Source organism: Pongo abelii, chromosome 10 (assembly GCF_028885655.2).
Source record: "Pongo abelii isolate AG06213 chromosome 10, NHGRI_mPonAbe1-v2.0_pri, whole genome shotgun sequence".
In the NCBI taxonomy this organism is placed as follows: Eukaryota; Metazoa; Chordata; class Mammalia; order Primates; family Hominidae; genus Pongo; species Pongo abelii.
Window position 1 is genome coordinate 36,793,101 of NC_071995.2, and position 20,104 is coordinate 36,813,204.

Consider the following 20,104-nt stretch of genomic DNA (forward strand, 5'->3'; position numbering starts at 1 on the left):
TAATTAAACTCAAGAGCTTCTGCACAGCAAAAGAAACTACCATCAGAGTGAACAGGCAGCCTACAGAATGGGAGAAAATTTTTGCAATATACCTATCTGACAACGGACTAATATCCAGAATCTACAAAGAACTTAAACAAATTTACAAGAAAAAATCAAACAACCCCATCAAAAGTGGGCAAAGGATATGAACAGACACTTCTCAAAAGAAGACATTTATGCAGCCAAAAAACACATGAAAAAATGCTCACCATCACTGGCCATCAGAGAAATGCAAATCAAAACCACAGTGAGATACCATCTCACACCAGTTAGAATGGCAATCATGAAAAAGTCAGGAAACAACAGGTGCTGGAGAGGATGTGGAGAAATAGGAACACTTTTACACTGTTGGTGGGACTGTAAACTAGTTCAACCATTGTGGAAGACAGTGTGGCGATTCCTCAGGGATCTAGAACTAGAAACACCACTTGACCCAGCCATCCCATTACTGGGTATACACCCAAAGGATTATAAATCATGCTGCTCTAAAGACACATGCACACGTATGTTTATTGCGGCACTATTCACAATAGCAAAGACTTGGAACCAACCCAAATGTCCATCAGTGATAGAGACTGGATAAAGAAAATGTGGCACCTATACACCATGGAATACTATGCAGCCATAAAAAAGGATGAGTTCATGTCCTTTGTAGAGAAGTGGATGAAGCTGGAAACCATCATTCTGTGCAAACTGTCTCAAGGACAGTAAACCAAACACTGCATGTTCTCACTCATAGGTGGGAATTGAACAATGAGAACATGTAGACACAGGGCGGGGAACATCACCTAGCGGGCCTGTCATAGGGTGGGGGGAGAGGGGAGGGATAGTATTAAGAGAAATACCTAATGTAAATGACAAGTTAATGGGTGCAGCACACGAACGTGGCACATGTATACATATGTAACAAACCTGCACGTTGTGCACACGTACCCTAGAACTTAAAGTATAATAAAAAAAAGAAAATGAATACATTTGGTACACATTATTTTTCCTTGTAAATGTAGATCTTCCTAATACTTCTACTGAAATACATTTTTATGTCTTTTGGTAAGCAATTTTCACAGTTTTAATTTCATTAGGTTGAATTCATTATGAAAGTAATGTTATTCTTACCCTTGTTATGATAAGATTTAGAATTATACCTCTTCCTTTTGAAAAAATACATATCTAAAGAAACTTTTTATTCTTATTTAAGGACTCCCACTGCTCACATAATTCAGATGCAATTAACAAGTTCTTGGAGAGCATGGATGTGGGTGGTGGTGTCTAAAGGGAGGCTTGTCAATGCCTAGTAGGAATGAGGAATAGAATTCTTGCATTTTCATTATGAAACTGGAGATAGCTTATTAATAGAAATACCTTGAAATAATTGTAGGAGGCATAGCTTTTTTGTGTCTTACGTGAGTAGCATAAAGTATTAACTTATTTCCGTGTGGTGAATATTTCAAGTACATAAAATCATTTTCCACCCCAAAAGTACAATTGACAGGTCTATTTCTATGTTAGCACTTTTCATTTTAATTAATTAGAATATAATTGTTTACCTCATTTAGTCAAAGTTTATGATCTTTCTGTTTCCAGACAAAGCAAAGCAAACTAAATAAAATACAGATAAATGCAAAACTGTTTAAAAATTTAGTGGTAAGTATGGCAGAGTCAGCATCCATGATCATGTAGTGCTGTACTTCTCTTTCATGTTGATTACAAAAAATGGACTTAAGAATTTTTCCAAAGACATAGCTATAGTTAAATGGTTCTACACAAAAGTCATGATTATATAACAATAAATTCTAATATTTATGCTCTAAAATTGGTTCTACCTTAATTACCATAATTCACTGATATGGCAGCCCAACTGATACCTGAGGTTCATCCCTATGAAAAGGAAAATGTCTGAATCTACCAACTATGTATTCAGCCAGGTACCTGGCTAGAGAAAGCTTTCTCTGTCCACATATGATCCCCACAGCCCTCCCAGGAGACCAGAAGTTTATTCTTCGTGTCCAGGGACTCCAGGCAATAGTCAAGACTGGAATGAGGTGGCAAGTTAAAAACAAGGAACTTGAGAGAATATTTCCATAATGAATACTGAGATCTCATCCTCTTTCCCCAGTCCTGCTTCCAGAACAACTACGACTGTGTGCAGGAGACTGGATAATTCTTTTTTGAAGAAACAGAACTACCTCACATGCATGGTGGTCCTCAAGGTTGGCAAGCTACTTCATCTCGCTGCAATGAAGCTCACCAGGCAAAGCACCTCACCTCCAGTTGCAGATCATCCAACATGCTTTTTAGTATTTTGCTATTAATTATGAATGGGCAGATAAGGAGCCATAAGACATTTAGGAAAAGGATTCAACCTGAGGGAAGAAAGCCAAAAAGACATTTAAGAAAAGGATTCAGCTTGAGGGATGAAGGCCAAAATAAAGAGAAAAAAAAGTGGGGGACCTGAAAGACATGATGACTATGAATGAAGGAGACGAAAATTTCAAAAAGAGAAGAGCCAGCTGGGTACAGTGGCTCATGCCTGTTATCCCAGAACTTTGGGAGGTTAAAGTGCTGAGAATCGTTTGAGGCCAGGAGTTCAAAATCAGCCTGGCCAACATAGTGAGATCCCATCTCTATTTTTATTTAGAAAGGAGAAAGAGAGAGAGAGAGAAGCCTATAATAATATCCTTGGAAAAGTAAGAAAATACATCATGCCCATGAAACCAGAATAGGGATGAATGGGAAAAAAAAGCACTATACAAGAAAGAACAATGGTTTTTTAAAATATGACAAAACAAGGATTTTGATAGAAAGATTGAGATATATGATCAAGATAATCACTGAAAATAGGATAGAAAAATAAGGAAAATTAGAAAATTATACCAAGGGGGGTAAAATCTAAATAAGAGTTCCAGAATAGAAAAAAAATCAGAGGAAAAATGTTATCAAAAAAAAAATCAATAGAAATTTTCCAGGGCTAAAAGATATAAGTCCTTGTATTGAAAGCCCCACTGTCTACCTCTTTGACAGATAAAAGACCCATACAAACACACTCTGTTAAATTTCAGAACAGGGTGAAAGATCCAAAAACCTATAAGCTGGGCTGGGGGAATACGGAGTCATATGCAAAGAAACAGGCATTATAATGGCACTGGATGGCTAACAGCAACATTAAACAATAGAAGACAGCAGGAACAATAATTTCAAAATTCTAAGAGCACACTTTCCAACTTAGACCTCAACCCAGACTAAAAAGTAAGTGTGAGCACACAAAAAAGATGCATTTTTAAACATTCAATAACTAAAAAAAAAATTGCCATACACACTTTTCCAGGAAGCTTCAAAGATGTTTGCTTCACCAAAATGAGGGAATAAACCATGAAAGGGGAAGACACAGAATCCAGGTCAAATATACAAAACCTTTTCTGGATGTAAAAAGTACAGTTGACCCTTGAACTTATATGAGGGTTTTTTCCCACCTCTGCCACCCCTGAGACAGTGATACCAACTCCTCCCCTTTCTCCTCTTCAGCCTACACAACTTGAGGACAACAAGGATGAAGATCTTTATAATAATCCACTTCCACTTAATGAATAGTAAATATATTTTCTCTTCCTTATGATATTCTTAATAACATTTTCTTTTCTCTAGCTTACTTTGTTGTAAGAGTATAGTATATAATACCTATAACATAAATTTGTGTTGATTTAGTGTTTATGTTCACTGTAAGGCTTCTGGTCAACAATAGCTTATTAGTAGTTAAGTTTTAGGGAGTCAGAAGTTACACATGGGTTTTTTTACTGCACCGGAAATTGGTTCCCCTAAGCCCCACACTGCTCAAGAGTCAATTGTTTGAGAACTCTGCACCAAACTACAGAGCAACCAGTCTAGATTAGAGAACCAAGCAGACAACTACAGGAAAGAGTTCTGCAGTGGGGTGAATAAATTGGGGTGAGAGGTTATTTTGTGTGTTTAAGCATTTGCGAAAAATTCATCAATGTTTAAAGATTTGGTGGAGCATTAAAAAAAAAAAAACAAATACAGCTGGGCACAGTGGTATGTGTCTGTAATCCCAGCTACTCCAGAGGCTATAGCAGGAGGATCACTTGAGCCCAGGAGTTCAAGTCCAGCCTGGGCAACACAGCGAGACCCTGCCCCAGAAAAGCAAAGCAAAGAAAAGAAAAGAAAAGAAATTTATAGGAAAAGAAATAAATAGAAAACTAAGCAAATGAATGACACACACTATTACCCCCAAGGATGTGGAAGGAAAATATTGTAAGGGAAATGAAAATGTGATCCTAGTCCAGTAAGTTATTAGTGAGCAATATTTATTATCATAAAAATATAAACATTGTAATTTAAAATATGATAGAATTATATTGGGAAACTGGAAGAAAGAAACGAGATTGAGGTGCAGTAAGAGTTTAAATCCTCAACCACCAGAAAAGCAAGTCAGTGATTAAAATCCATAAATGAAGAAATAAAAGTATATTATTTAGAAACCTATAGGTGAATGTCAGAGGCAACTTCCACAGAGTAGTATGGACTGGAAATATTATTTCTAAACTACGTGTCTACATTACTTCGATTAAAATAAAAGTTCTACAAACAACATTCCCTATGGAATCAGTGTTAACAGAAAGTAAAATTGCATAGCTTTAGGAACTTGAGAAGGCAGCTCTCTAATAACAAATGACTGAAAACCAGAAACTCTTATTTCCCATTTTGGCTAAGATTATTATTACTGTAGCCTCCAGCCTGGAATGGCAACCCCTCTTATTCCCTAGGTGACCTTGGGCAAGTTGCTTGGTCACCAAGTACCTCAGTCTACCTCTGTAAATTATGGGTACATAATGGCCTCAGTCTCTCATGGCCTTGGGAAGAGCATCCTTCCACCGTGCCGACAAATAGTAAGCATTCAATGAGAGCAGCCCAACAAATAGATCAGTGAGGGCTGCTGGGGCTGAGTAAGGAAGCAGCTGATGCAGAATTAACCAGATCATCTGTGCTTTGGACCTGGATGAGGGACTGAGCACATATGCCTACAGGATCAGGTCGAAGACTTAATGAGTTGCGAGGAATTGACATTAGAATGAGGGCACGCAATGTGTGAATGGCAGGGACTATGAAAGAAACAGAAACTTAGCTCATTCTCATCATGGCCATGCAGAATTTCAAGTATTTTGTACTCGATTCACCTTTTAAATCATCTGCTTTTCAAATCATCTGATTTCAAGTCATAACATGTCAATAAAACATCATGCAAGCCAAACTAAATCCATCTTTAAGCTGTATATAGCTTACAACTCCCCATTTAGCAGTATCTAAGAAAGGTATTAGGCTGGTACAAAAGTTATTGTGGTTTTTACCATTACTTCTAATGCCATTTGTTTTTATGGTTTTTGCACAATAAATTGCAATAACTTGTACCAACCTAATAACTTTCGAAGACTCCTAACTGGAGAGCAGTCTCTAAGAAATGCCATTAAAAGTAATGGCAAAAACCACAATAACTTGTACCAACCTATATCCACGGTCTTGCTCTGTATGGCATTGAGTAAAGGCATCATGCCCAGGTCACTCCTTATACTATTTAATGAGAAGGCCAATGGTGTGTGCTCTTTTTATTGGTGCATGAAAATAGTTCATTTGGAGTTAATGTTATTACAGAAAGAAATAGTAATTTTAAAATGTTGTGAGTACATACCTCCTTTAATATTCTACATACTACCTAATGCCTTCTAGTAAATGAAGAGTGCATGAGAAAGTTTGCTCTTTGTTATACTTTTTCCTGGTAATTTTGAAATGTACTAGAAAGTAATGTTTTAGCTCCTGTAATTGTCAATAAGCTTTTAAGTCCTCTACTATGGTCATGATGATATGCTTTTGAGATGTTGCAACTACTCATTGAAAATACTTGAAGTGATAGGAAGTATGTATATCTGATAGTAAATAAAGTAAAACATTGAAGAGGAAAATGACTTTCCATTGACCTTGTAAATTTAACATTTAAAAAACAAGAAAATTGAACATCTATGTAAAAACACTACCTCTCTGTCCATCATGTAAAATGAATTAAAGACATTACCATAATCAAAATACGCTTGAACCAAATTATAAGAACTACTTTCTAGAAAGAAGTTTTATCTGTGACTAGAAAATTATAGACTCTTTGTTGATAATCACCCAAGTAAACTCTGGGCATAATGTCAGTGTGGACAAAATTTATCAGTGATAGCTAAGGAAGAAATGAAAATGAATTTCAAAACTAATTAAAAAATCCTCAAATTTGTAATTAATATGCAAAGTATTACATAGATATGAACAAATATCTTTGAAACCGTAAAAGCATATAGCCTAAAATCACAAGACAACCAAATATAACAGTGAACTATTCCCTAAAATTCTAGGTGTAATCGTTAAAATCTTCTAGCATTTCTGTCTTCTAGTGTTTTCTTGGGGGGGGGAAGATATTATTACTAAATACGGCTGCTTGTTTCTAATATGTTCTATATATATTCATTAACATTAACATTGATCTTTTAGAACAGAGGCTGGCAGACTACAGCCTGCAGACCAATTTCAGCCATGCCCATTTGCTACTGTCTAATGACCACTTTGCTTTCATGCTACTATGGCAGGGTTGAGTAGTTGTGGCAGAGACTACACAGGTCACAAAGCCTAAAATATTTACTTTCTGATTCTTTACAGAAAAGAATTGCTGATCCTTATTTTAGAGACATATATTAGACCTTCATAGGGGCAAAAATTATGTAGCTTGTCTCTTTGGAATGTATGCCTCTAAAATCAGATCTTTTCTCTTACTTCTTTCACATAATTCATAGCATTTAATTATTGGAAAAATAATAATGTCTTTTCTATAATAAAATGATGAACCTTCTAGGAAAATAGGAAATGATTATTGTCATCTGTTTTTGAAAAATACATTTTTAAATGGGTTCCACATGAACTACTATAATAATCTGGGGAAACAGGATTTATATCACTGGGCTTCAGAGATTTTTAGAGTAGTTTTTTTTCAACAAATAAGATCTTATGATGGAATTCCAATTTAGAGATCAGATAAGAGGAATATATATATGTTCCTCCACAGTTTGTCAGGAAAAAAAATTCTCCAGTGAGTCCTTGAATGTCAGGGACAATAGTTTGCAACGGTCTAGAAAAATCACTGAGTTATCATGGCATATGCAACTGGATCATAACCAGATAAAAATAACCAATGACTCTTTTGTTTCACTTATATCCCCATAATAGATTTTTACAATGTGCTAAACAAGTATTGAATGCTTATGTACAATACACAGGCAAGAAATTATATTATATACAAATGTACTGTAATGAATAAACTGTGAACCCCTTAAGGGCAGAGACTTCCATATAAGAATGCAATATATTCTAAAGAGCATTTTCATGGGACTCAATACATCTTCCACTAATTGGGACATGACTACGAAGGCTGATAGGCATAAAATCATTTGGTCTATATAAGACATACCTAATAGGTCCTAGTACTTTGCAACTTAACTGGGTTATGTTTATTAATGACAGCACATTCTAGTCACTGCCAAAGAAGATACCTATATTTGGTTTAGGATAGAAAAATCTACATTTGAAGAAAGCTTAGCAAGCAGAAATAGTCACAGAAATATTTCAAGAATTGAAGAGTAATAAATTACAGGATGATTATTGCCAAGACACTCTTCCTGTAAGTGGGCTCTTTGAAGTAATCACAAAAAGAATTATTTAGGAAAGCCCACTTTATCATTCTTTATTTAGAGCCAAGTGTCATTAATTTTTTATTACCCTCTTCCTATGCCTTAAGCTATACTCACTACAAACCCAAATATATCATTTTTACCAAAAGCGATGTGAGTGAGATGTATGTATCTGTCCTGCTTGTTTCTGCAATATTTGAATGAAAGGGTAATATTATAAAGATGTTCTCAATTTGTAAGGAGAAAAGAACTTTGTGTTAAATATAAAATAGACGTGTTCTAATTGTATGGAGTCATCTGCCCACCTGTGCTAGATTTTGCTACACAAATATCAGTCACAGATTCTGTTTCCTACACCTGACTTCAACATCAGACTCCTCTTTTGCCTTTCTCTTCAAACTAGGTCTCTGGATATTGACTTGACATGTATTTTGACTGTAGCATATACAATGTACTCTGGAGTCAAGCACAGCTCGAATCTAAGTTCTGCAATGTAGAAGTTACGGGATGGTGGCAAATTACTTCTGTGTCATGAACTTCGTCTTGCTCATCTTTAAGATAGAATATGTAAGAGAACACTTTTATAGGGGTGATGAGAGAATTCAATGGTACAGTGCATGTAAAGTACTCAGCTTGATGCATGGCAAGGTGGACAAGGAGACGGAGGTATACAGCTTTTCCTAGACTCTGTTGTCCAACTTTCACTATGAATGCCAGAACTAGCCATCCGCTAGGGCTCTGTCTCTGTCCTTCAGTTTGCCTGACAACTGGTGCCTGACCACTCACATCGCAAAGGAAATCTGCTGATCCCATTTAATCAGAAAATATCAAGACCTGCTGTAGAGAGAAGAGCAACTAAGAAGAATGAATACATTCTAGAGTGGATTTACATAAAATTCTGGGACTTCTGTGAGATGGAATCCCAAGTAAAAGAGAGAATCATTCCGTCTCAGAAGGAATAGTTTGGAGAGACACTTGATCAAAATGATGGAATCCTAGAGGGCAGTGGTCAGAAGGAGACTATCCTTCATTACGGGATAATGCAAAGTGGTACACAGAGGAAGAAAGGAAGTCAGGCTATTTTAGGAGATGAAAGGAGGCTTTAAACCTTCTGTTATGCCCAAAGTGAAAGCTGGACACATCACATCTGCCCTTCTGAATTGAGTTGATTCCATGGCACAGAAAAAAGTGCCTTCTTTATGTATATTATAGCTCTTCTAACACTATTTGCTGTGACAGGCAGCACTTATTTGATATTTAATCAGTACTGTACGCTTGAGAGTGGGAGTCAGATTTCCCTCCCTTCTCCGTTCCCTCTCCACTCCCTGAACTTATTATAGTGGTAAACATTCAGAATAAAAGATACTTATTGAATTGAATATGTAGTTCTTTAAATTGAGATATGAATTGTGTCTCACTGTGGATTTTGTACTTAAGTAACAATACCTATTAATCCTGAAATATAAAAAAACCCAAGGTCTTTTGTGTATGGGTATAAAATCTGAAATGTGAAGCCGAAGGGAACACATTAGGGAAAAAGGTGTGCTATAATCAGATGGTACAAGTCCAGTTGTCTTCCTTAGTAGAAGAGCAGAAACAGTCAAATACAGAAATGCCTTCCCAGGGCTGTTTATTTTCATTTTTATTTATTTATTTGTTTTTTGACATGGAGTCTTGCTCTGTCGCCCAGGCTGGAGTACAGTGGTGCGATCTTGGCTCACTGCCACCTCCACCTCCCTGGTTCACACAATTCCCCTGCCTCAGCCTCTCACGTAGCTGAGATTACAGGCGCATGCCACCATGCCAGGCTAATATATATATATATTTTTTTGCATTTTTAGTAGAGATGGGGTTTCACCATGTTGGCCAGCCTGGTCTCGAACTCCTGACCTCAGGCATCCAGAGCTGTTTTGACCCTTTACTGATCAAAGTTCAATAGTACCCCATTCCAACTCCACAGCCATCAAAACAGTCATAATGCTGGGAACTATGACACTGGTTTGTCATCCTAATTCTTGAAGAACTTAATCCATTTACATTCAAAGTTATTATTGACAAGTAAGGACTTACCCCTGCCATTTTAAAAATTGTTCTCTGATTCTTTTGTATATCCTTTGTTCCTTTCTTCCTCTCTTATTGTTTACCTTTTTGGTTGGTGATTTTCTGTAGTGATAAGCTTTGATTCCTTTCTCTTTCTCATTTGTGTATCTGCTGAAATTGGTGGAAATTTGGTTACTATGGGGGCTTCTGTAAAAATTCTTATCATTACTGATAACAACTTAACTTTGGTCATATTAAATACTGTAGACATTTTCCCTCCCTGCTACCATTTAAAATTGTGTTGCCTTAATTTACGTATTTTCTATTCTGTGTGTTCCTTAACAACTTATTGTAGCTATAGTGATTGTTGACAATCTTGACCTTTCATTCTCATCCTGGAGATTTGAAAGATTATATACCACCAGCAGAAATAGAGTATTCTAAATTTGGTAATAAATTTACATCTATCAGTGAGATTTATACTTCTACATGTCTTTATGATAGTGATTATTGTCCTTTTGCTTCTAGTTGAAGCACTCCCTTAAGCATTTCTTAAAAGACTTGGTTAGTAATCATGAATTCTTTCAGGTTTTTTTAATCTGGGAAAGACTATTTCTCCTTCATTTCTGACAAAAAGATTTGCTGGTTATGATATTCTAGGCTTGCAGTTTATTTCTTTCAGCACTTTAAATATATCATCCCTTTCTTTCCTAACCTACAAGGTTTCTGCTGAGAAATCTGATAATAGTATAATAGGGATTCCCTGATATGTGACTTGAGACTTTTCTCTCGATGCTTTTAGAATTCTGTCTTGACTTTTGAAAGTTTGGGCCGGGCATGATGGCTCATGTTTGTAATCCCAGCACTTTGGGAGGCCGAGACAGGTGGATCACCTGAGGTCAGGAGTTCAAGACCAGCCTGACCAACATGGTGAAACCCCATCTCTACTAAAAATGCAAAAATTAGTTGAGCGTGGTGGTGCATGCATGTAATCCCAGCTACTTGGGAGGCTAAGGCAGGAGAATCGCTTGAACCCAGGAGGCAGAGGTTGCAGTGAGCCGAGGTCACGCCATTGCACTTCAGTCCGGGCAAGAAGAGCGAGACTCCATCTCAAAAAAAAAAAGTTTGATTATAATGTGTTTCAAAGAGTAACTATTTAGATTTAATCTAGCTGTCATCCTTTCAGCTTAATGGATCTGAATCCCATATTTCTCCCAAGTTTGGGAAGTTTTTACCTATTATTTTGTTAAATAAGCTTTCTATGCCTTTGTCCATCTCTTCTCCTTCTGGAACTCCCACAAAGGCCAAGTGTTTGTTCACTTAATAGTGTCCCATAAGTCCTGTAGACTTTCTTTGCTCTTTTCATTCTTTTTTCCCCACTCTGACTGGGTTATTTCAGAAGACCTCTCTTCAAGTTCAAAAATTCTTTCTTCTGCTTGATCTAATCTGTTGTTGTTCAATTGTATTTTGTTATTTAATTAATAACATTTATTAAATTCATTAGCTGTAAGATTCCTGTTCGCTTCTTTTTTTATAGGTCTTTGTTGAATTTCTCACTTAGATCATGAATTGTTTTTCTGATTTCATCGAATTGTCTGTCTGTATTCTCTCGTATCTTGCTGAGTGTCCGTAAGATTATTATTTTGAATTTCCCTTCAGGCAATTTGTAAATTTTAGTTTCTTTAGGGCCAGTTAATAGAGAACTGTGTTTCTTTGGTAGTGTTATGTTCCTTTGGTTTTTCATGTTTCTCGTATTCCTGCATTAATATCTGTGCATCTGATGGAATGGTCGCCTCTTCCAATTTTTTAAGTGCCTTTTGTGGAAGAAGTCTTTCACCTGCAGATGCATCCTAGGGTGTCGGTTGGTTAGGGTGTGTTGGCTTTGGTTCTGGGTGGGTACAATAGTGTAGCCTCCATGCAACTTATTCAACTATACTCAAAGTCAGCCATATCTGTGAGTGACTCAGTAGCACAGGCTGCAAGAGTTTTTGTGGCTGGCTCATCTCTTTGGGTGCTGCTCCCCTGAAGGCAAGGCACAGGGCTGGTTTGTGCTTCAGGCAGGTCAGGGACTGTTTGGCTGGTGGCTCTGCTTAGGTGCTGCTCCCCTGAGGGTGAAGAATCAAAGTTATAAAGTTATGGCTATTTAGCTGGACCTGGGCTCCATGTAGCCAGAGCAGGATGCTGTAGCCCCTGGGATAGAGAAGCTAGAGTGTCTCCAAGGCAGCTTATTCCTAGGGGGTATGGAGCTATAGTAGCTCAGCTGTGAAATGGTGTCCTACAAGGCATAATGGTGGCAGAGACTTAAGGATGGGGAGATGCAGTGGCTCTTGTCCTGCAGAGAAGGATGCACTCTAGCAGTGGCTCCAGTTTCAAGATGGCACCTTTCAGCAGCAGCTTGAGTCACAATGGGGAGGAGGCACAACATAGGCTTTTTCCCTGGAGCAACGCAGCTGTGTAATCTCCTGGATGCTCCTCATACTGGGCTCAGGCCTTGCAAGAACTGTAGGATTCCCCAGCAACAAAAACTGTAGGTGTTGACAGAATTAATGGAGGCTGCCAGGAGCCTCCCACTTACATTCTCTGGGTACTGGGAAGTCCCTCCTGGTTCTGAGATGTTTTTCACTGGGAAGACAGGGTGTCAGCTGCAAGGCTCCTCTCTCCTTCCTCTGTGTGGCTATTCTGAGTTTCTATGTTCTACAGGGTCTCTAACAGACCACTGCTGTACTCCAGCATTCTCCTTTAAATACTCTAGTTAAAATAAAGTTGTTTATTCATTGTTTGGGTCCTTTTTCAGTGGTAGCCATAAGCACCGGACACCTCTAGTTAGTCATCTTTTTGACATCACATCACATAACTTCTTTTTTAATCTGCCTATTCTTCCCCCTCTCTAAATCAGCAGTTCTTAATTCTTGGTTCCCATTAGAATTAACTGGGAAGGTTTTAAAATTATCAACGCCAAGGCCCACCACCAGGAAATAGTCTGAGTTACTAGAAATAGGATAGAGGCTGAGCTTCAGAATGGTTTAAAGCTCCCTAAGTTATTCTAATATGCAACTAAAGGTTAAAGGCTACTGGTGTACCCAATCTTATTCATACCCAGAGCTTCAATTACTATTTGTACTATGTTGGCCCGAAGACCTATTAACCTCAGTAGGGAAGTCACCAGGATCAAAAGGCTGAAGAAGAGACCCAAAGAAAGCAAATGAGACATTGAGTTTTATTAGAGGCTTACATACACGGTAGAGAATCTAGTGGCAGTGGGCAGGACAGAACCACTTTATGTATAGAAATGGTCCAGTGATGGTGGACGGGACAATGTATCTGCCTTACATACATTACAGTGGTGGTGGTTTGGAGAACATATCCACTTTCCTACAGTCCAGTGGCAGCAGGATGGACAATATAACTGCACAGCCCAGTGGTGGCACGCTAGGCAGGAAAACTGCCTGCAAACATGTGCAGTTTACATAGCATTTTCACTTAACACTTTCCCCTTAACAGCCTCCACCTGGCAACGTTCATTTACCCCAAAATCTCAGGACCTCATTCCCCTGTATGGCCCATGTTTCATAGGACAGGCTGGACTTAACACTTTCCCCTTAACAGCCTCCACCTGGCAACCTTTGTTTACCCCAAAACCTCAGGACCTCATTCCCTGTATGGCCCATGTTCTATGGGACAGGCTGGAAGGTTCAAATGTTTATCATACATAAGGAACAAATCTCCAGATTGGCCACTCCCAGATTCCCTAGTTTGGAACACACATTCGAGTGCATCTGCCGCACAGGGTCATTCTAAGAGTATGCTTAAATTATTGCTATCAGGTACATTTATGCTACATACTAATGATTCCAAAATCTAGGTCTTCAGCCCACTTTTGCTTCTGAGCTCCAAGTCTGTGATTATTCGGCATTTCTCTCACCCTGCTAGACCACAGGTTCTGTGAGGATGGGAGCTATGGTTGATTTGCTGCTTGCCCATTTTATTCCAACACCAGAAACAATGAAGATGCACATAGAAGATGCTGATTAAATATTTGTCAGTTAATTGATCTAATTTCTTGATCATCATGTAGGATCAAGGGAGTTAAAGTTTTTTGATGAAAAGAAAATCTGATGTTTAGCTATATCAACATTCTTCATTGCAAGAATGTGAGGCAACAGAAGAATCCAGGGCATAAATTCATCTAAGTCAGATCTGCTGCATTTAATCCTGGAATTTGCTGCCAGCATAAATTTTGTCTCTCTCTTCTATATATCCAAAATTGAGATAATAACGGCATTTCTGCAGTTGTATTCCAAGTATGTTTTAAAGGTAGATAATCCCATTTTTGCAAAATTGCTTTGAACTACTTAGCGAGAGTGTGCGGTGCCATATTCATTAAAAACTATTGATTCTACTTAAAGATTATCTGTAAAGAAAACAAGCTGCTCTTACTAGTTAGGTTTTTAAGAGTGTGGTTGTTTCTCAAACAATTTTAAAGTTTAGCCTATTGCCCTTTAGTTTTCAAAACTACCTACTAAAGGAAACAAAATATAACTCTTAGATTTTTTTATGTCTGAAACACCTTCTTATCACTTTATCATGTGCATCTTCTATGACTAACGTTTTCTTCTGCTCACAAAACCTTCAACTCAAGTTAAAGCCATTTGCAAGATGTGCACACAAAGGAAAATGATGGCAGAGTAACCTGGACATGTTGTATTAATCTTCTCACCCCCTGAAGAGAAAGGGAGCAGGCTTCCTCATAGCCATTTCCTCCCCAGAGAACATTTTAAGCACTAACCATACCATAATAAGGCAGGACCCCTGGGCCACACGGGAAAACGGCACAAGCATAGATAATTACTGTGGAATGCAGTGGGTAATTACAGGACTCCTGTACTTTCGCCAGAATAGAACTCCTAATTATCTCAAATCCTAACTTTATGAAATCAGAAACAGTTACCAAAGAAATTGCACAAAGGGGTAAAACCTTGGATTGTTGAAATGTGAAAGCAATAACAAAGAATTTTTGTAATAGAGAAAAATAGCCTGAGGATCTAGAAACAATTCTGGTGCTTCATTGAGTCTTCAGTGTCAGCACCACTTAGCCTGGCTGCAAGTAAGTTTTTTTTTTTTAATATATTGCACATTAATTTGTGTGCAGAATGCATCTAAAATCCTGGCCAGTCTTATTTCTTTCTTTTAAAAAGTTCTTTAGGTAGTATTGTTAAAATTCTATCTTTTGTTTGTTTCATACTTTTTTTCCTCCCAGTTTACATTATACTCTACTAGTCTAAGAAAAAAAAAACCATAAATCTTCAGGTAGCTAACTAGTCATTCATTTAAAAATGAACTCTATTATGTGTATAAAACACGAAAGCCTCCTTAGATAGTCAAATTTTAGCACACCTAATAGGAATGTCACAGGTGTAATTGCTCATTGGCTTTAATTGGCAAAACACTTGAAGCTGATTAAATGGGAAAAAGTTCGACAATACAATTTCTGGAACACCTACTGTATGTGAGGCTGTATGCTAGATTCTTTGCATATACCTTTTATAATTAGAGCTGCAATTCTTTGATTAATTAGACACTCTAGACACTACTAGACACTATTTCTAAATTTCAGAGGAGATAACCGAAATCAGAAATAAAGTAGCTTGCCCTAGCCCCTTGTTTCTCAGGGGGTGGTTTACAGATAAGCAGGCACTGGCATTTTAAGGAACTTATTAGAAATGTGAAATCTTGGGCCTCACCACAGAACTACTGTGTCAGAATTTACATTTTAACAAGGTCCCCAGATGTTTTGTGTACATTTTGAATTTTGAGAAGGCTGTGATACCTCAAACATCTCGTAGGTAGGTGGCTGAGACGAAAGCCTAACCCAGGTACATCTGTACACAGAGCCTGTGGCTTTCCCGTGTCACAGTGCCACTCTCAGTAACATCTTGATGGTACTCTACCCTTCTACTAGAAACTTCTTTTTGGAAGCGTCCTAGCAAATCTCTATCAGCTCCCAGGAGCTTTGAGTATGTTGCTATTGAGAGCTAAGTTGACTTTCCATCTCTACTGGCCCTTAATTTCTGTGCTCTATAGTCTCTGCTGTGATTTCCTCTGGGAAGGCACAGCACAGCTTTCATACCCCCATATCCTGCTACCCAGTTTACATCTGATGACAAGAGATGCACATCCTTAGACCTCCAAAAGCCTGAGAAGAATATGGGGGCTTGCCATTTTCAGAATTTTAGTCTTGTTCTTTTCCATTTTGCTTTCCCTTTCATCATGATTGAGTGGGATCTGAATCACTGCTCACGCAAATGGCTGTAATTGCTTAGGAAATGTAAATAAAGAGCTATAATCATTCAAACTAAATGGTGAAAATTAATTTCCCAAGAAGAAGTCTCTCTTTATTTGCAGAAAAATTTTTATTTCTCTATTCAATAACCACAATTTATATCTTGCAGTAATTGTCATCGAGATTGATTAGTTGTGAAAATAGCAAATTTTAGAGAAATAAAAAGCTGAACAGGCCTAGTGGCTGAACAGGCAAACTTAGTCATATAAGAGTCATCTGTAATATAACATTTGGAAATGTTAGTTCCCTGCTCTATCCTCTTCCCTAAAAATAGAATAATTCATTAGTAAAGAGGGATGTATTAGGGCAAACACCATGAAGTGATTAAATTAAATGCAAACAGGCGGGCGTGGTGGCTCACTCCTGTAATCCCAGCACTTTGGGAGGCCAAGGCAGGTGGATCATGAGGTCAGGAGTTCGAGACCATCCTGGTTAACATGGTGAAACCCTGTCTCTACTAAAAATACAAAAAAATAGCTGGGCGTGGTGGCGGGCGCCTGTAGTCCCAGCTACTTGGGAGGCCAAGGCAGGAGAATGGCATGGACCCAGGAGGTGGAGGTTGCAGTGAGTTGAGATAGTGCCAGTGCACTCCAGCCTGGGTGACAGAGCGAGACTCTGTCTCAAAAAAAAAAAAAAAAAATTAAATGCAAATAAATCGTATAGGACCTTTCTTTGTTAAAATTAGCAAAAGTGGAAGTATAACTGTGTTATATGGGTATTTGGAGCAAAGAAAATCTATTTAATTAGGAGGAAAAATCCATAGATTAGAAAAATAACATAGTATGAAAATAAAAATGTTCTGTATATTTATTGATAAAATTTTAGGGAACAATTTGATTATGACCCATTGAATAAATCAGAATAGATTAGATAAAATCTTGCTTTTATTCAATATGAAACAATGTATAGGCTAATTACAAAGGATCTAAAACCAAAAACATTTTTTTGAAACTGAAGTTGTGATTGAGAACCTGATCTGAATGGGACATGGAAAATATGATTTAAGACCCCACATTTATTTGAAATAAAGGGTCTTTATTTCAAATAAATAAAAATGAAAAAAGTTGATATTTTCTTTTCCAGTATGATTTCCAAAATCTCACTAGCACAGATGATGGCTATCACTTTCCCAGGCTGGAGTTATGACTAATCCTCCTAAATTACACTAGCCACCTGAATGCATGACACCTGGAATGCAAGCCTGGATCCCCTAGCAGGAACCAACAAAATTAAAACATATCTTGTGACCTTTAACTCATCTGTCTAGGCAAGAGACATATAAATCTCCACTCATTCCAGGATTGGCCATATATGGTGCATTAGTCAGAGTTCTACAGGGAAACAAAACCAACAGGATATGTGTGTGTGTGTGTGTGTGTGTGTGTGTGTGTGTGTGTGTGTGTGCATGCATGCGAGTGTTTATAAAGATATTCATTATTAGAAATATCAAATGATTATGGAGACTAGCAAGACTCAGGATTTGCATGGTAAGTACGCAATCTAAAGACTCAAGACAGCCAATGGTATATGTATTAGTTTGTTTTCATGCTGCTGATTAAGACATACCCGAGACTGGGTAATTTATAAGAGAAAAGAGGTCTAATGGACTCACAGTTCCACGTGGCTGGGGAGGCCTCACAATCATGGCAGAAGGTAAGAGGCATGTCTCACATGGCAACAGATAAGAGAAGAGAATTTGCACAGGAAAGCTCCCCTTTATAAAACCATCAGATCTTGTGAGACTTATTCACTTTCATGAGAACAGCTCAGAAAAGACCTGCTCCCATGATTCAATTACCTCCCACCAAATCCCTCCCATGACATGTGGGAATTGTGGGAGCTACAATTCAAGATAAGATTTAGGTGGGGACACAGTGAAACCATATCAGTAGAGTTCCAGTTTGAGTACAAAGACCTGAGAACAAGGAAATCCAATTGCATAGTTTCAGTCTATAGGTCAGTAGGCTCAAGACCCAGTAAGAGCCAGTGTTTCCATTTTAGTTCAAAGGCAAGAAAAAGATGACGACACAGTTTAAAGTAAATGAGGCAGAAAAAAATTCTCTCCTACCAGGGGGAGGGTCAATCTTTTTGTTCTACTCAGGCCTTCAACTGATTGGATGAGGCCCACCCACATTGAGGAGGGCAATCTACCTTACTCCGTCTACTGATTTAAATGTTAATTTCATTCAAAAACACCTGAAAGTAACACTCAAAATGATGTTTGACCAAATATCTGGGTACCCAATGATCCAGTTAAGTTGACACAAAACATGGACAGCATATGAACAGCAACCATAAATTATAATCACTGAAAATACTCTGCCACACACTTTGAGAATATCTGTGGGGGAAACTTGGCTATATGTGAGTACAATAAACTATAGATGGCTTCAATAGTTAATTAATTTGACTATTGTGTTGGTTTTAAAATATGTCCACAAGTTTTGGATACTCACCCCTTTGAAAAGTGTAGTTAAATCCTCCTCATAAGGGTTGGCTTTACTTATTGACTGGCTTTTATGAATGGAATGTGGCAGAGGGAGAGTCAGTGATGGGCAACACTAAATCATAAAAGGCATTGTGGCATCCTCCTTGCTCTCTCTCTCTCTTCTGGATCACTTGCCCTAGGAGGTCTGCTGCCATGTCATGAAAACATGCCAGTAGTCCCATGGAGAGGTCCATGTGTTGAGGAAACGAAGCCTCCTGCCAATAGCCATCAAGCAACAGGATGCCTTCTGCCAATGGTCATGCAAGTGAGCCCTCTTGGAAGCCAATCCTCCAGTCCCAGTCAAGCCTCGAAAACTGCAGTCCTGGCCAATATCTGGACTGTAACCTTATGAGAAATGCTGAGTCTGAATACCCAGGTAAGCCTCTCCCAGATTCCTCGTTCTCAGAAATAGCACAGGGTCTTAAATGTTGTTTTCTAAAGCTGAGTTTGAGGGTAACTTGTTTCACAGCAATAAATTACTAATAAAACTGTTTCTATTTCCTTCAGGTCAAAACAGGGAGGAGAAGTAACTGGCATCATTAAGATGATATTTATACTCAAAGAGGTTAACCAATTTTTATAGAGATACATTATATCCTTGAAAAATGGATGCTACTACTAAATTTTTCACCCTCAAAAACATATTGTACATCATGTGAGTCACACATTTTTATTTTGAATAGAAGACTAAACTTGTATGGCACCTTCCAGCAAAGACATCATAAAATACACTTTCTTTCTTAGCTGATACTCTAGACAACATTTACTATAATATCTGAATTTTATAGAGTAATAAATTCCACCAGTCCTTTTCAAAGATCTCAAACTACCCTCCAAAGCATTCATTTAACTCCTTTCTGAATTTCGTAGTCATGGCACTGCATGGTTCTCTTTTCCCTCCTTTGAAATGAATCCTGGTAACAAGGGGGAAAGCTGAGCTGACCGTCTAATGTGTCTTCTCACCTTTCCAGCTGTCCAGCTGTTCTCATGCTGCTAATAAAGACATACCTGAGACTGAGTAATTTATAAAGGGAAGAGGTTTAATTGATTCACAGTTCCACATGGCTGGGGAGGCCTCACAAGCATAGCTGAAGGCAAATGAGGAGCAAAGTCATGTCTTACATGGTGGCAGGCAATGGAGCTTGTGCAGGGGAACTCCCCTTTATAAAACCATCAGATCTCATGAGACTTACTCACTATCACAAGAACAGCACAGGAATGACCTGCCCCCATGATTCAATTACCTCCCACCGGGTCCCTCTTGTGACACATGGGAGTTACGGGAGCTACAATTCAAGATGAAATTTGGGTGGGGACACAGCCAAACCATATCACCAGCCAAGGCCTGCATGAGGCTCCCTGAGTGGTTGATGCATCCCCAGCATCTCACACTCTCAACATGTTTAAGCCAAGAAAACACTTACAATAGTGACAGTGATGACAATAAAACCAGTGATAACCAAAGCA

At 38.1% G+C, this 20,104-nt stretch overlaps 2 long non-coding RNA genes across 3 annotated transcripts in view; one reads left to right on the forward strand and one right to left on the reverse strand.

Annotated features, from left to right (window-relative positions):
- The window catches only part of LOC129049102 (uncharacterized), a 35,916-nt gene extending 17,263 nt beyond the window's left edge, over positions 1-18,653 (reverse strand). Inside the window, exons 1-2 of the long non-coding RNA XR_008511896.1 lie at positions 18,606-18,653; positions 9,840-9,980 (exon numbers count right to left, since the gene is read on the reverse strand). This is a non-coding gene — a long non-coding RNA (uncharacterized LOC129049102). The remainder of the gene's footprint in view (positions 1-9,839; positions 9,981-18,605) is intronic.
- Positions 18,654-18,781: 128 nt separating this feature from the next.
- LOC129049101 (uncharacterized) overlaps positions 18,782-20,104 on the forward strand; it is a 34,911-nt gene continuing 33,588 nt past the window's right edge. For both annotated transcript variants that reach the window (XR_008511895.2, XR_008511894.2), the window contains exon 1: positions 18,782-19,013. This is a non-coding gene — a long non-coding RNA (uncharacterized LOC129049101). The remainder of the gene's footprint in view (positions 19,014-20,104) is intronic.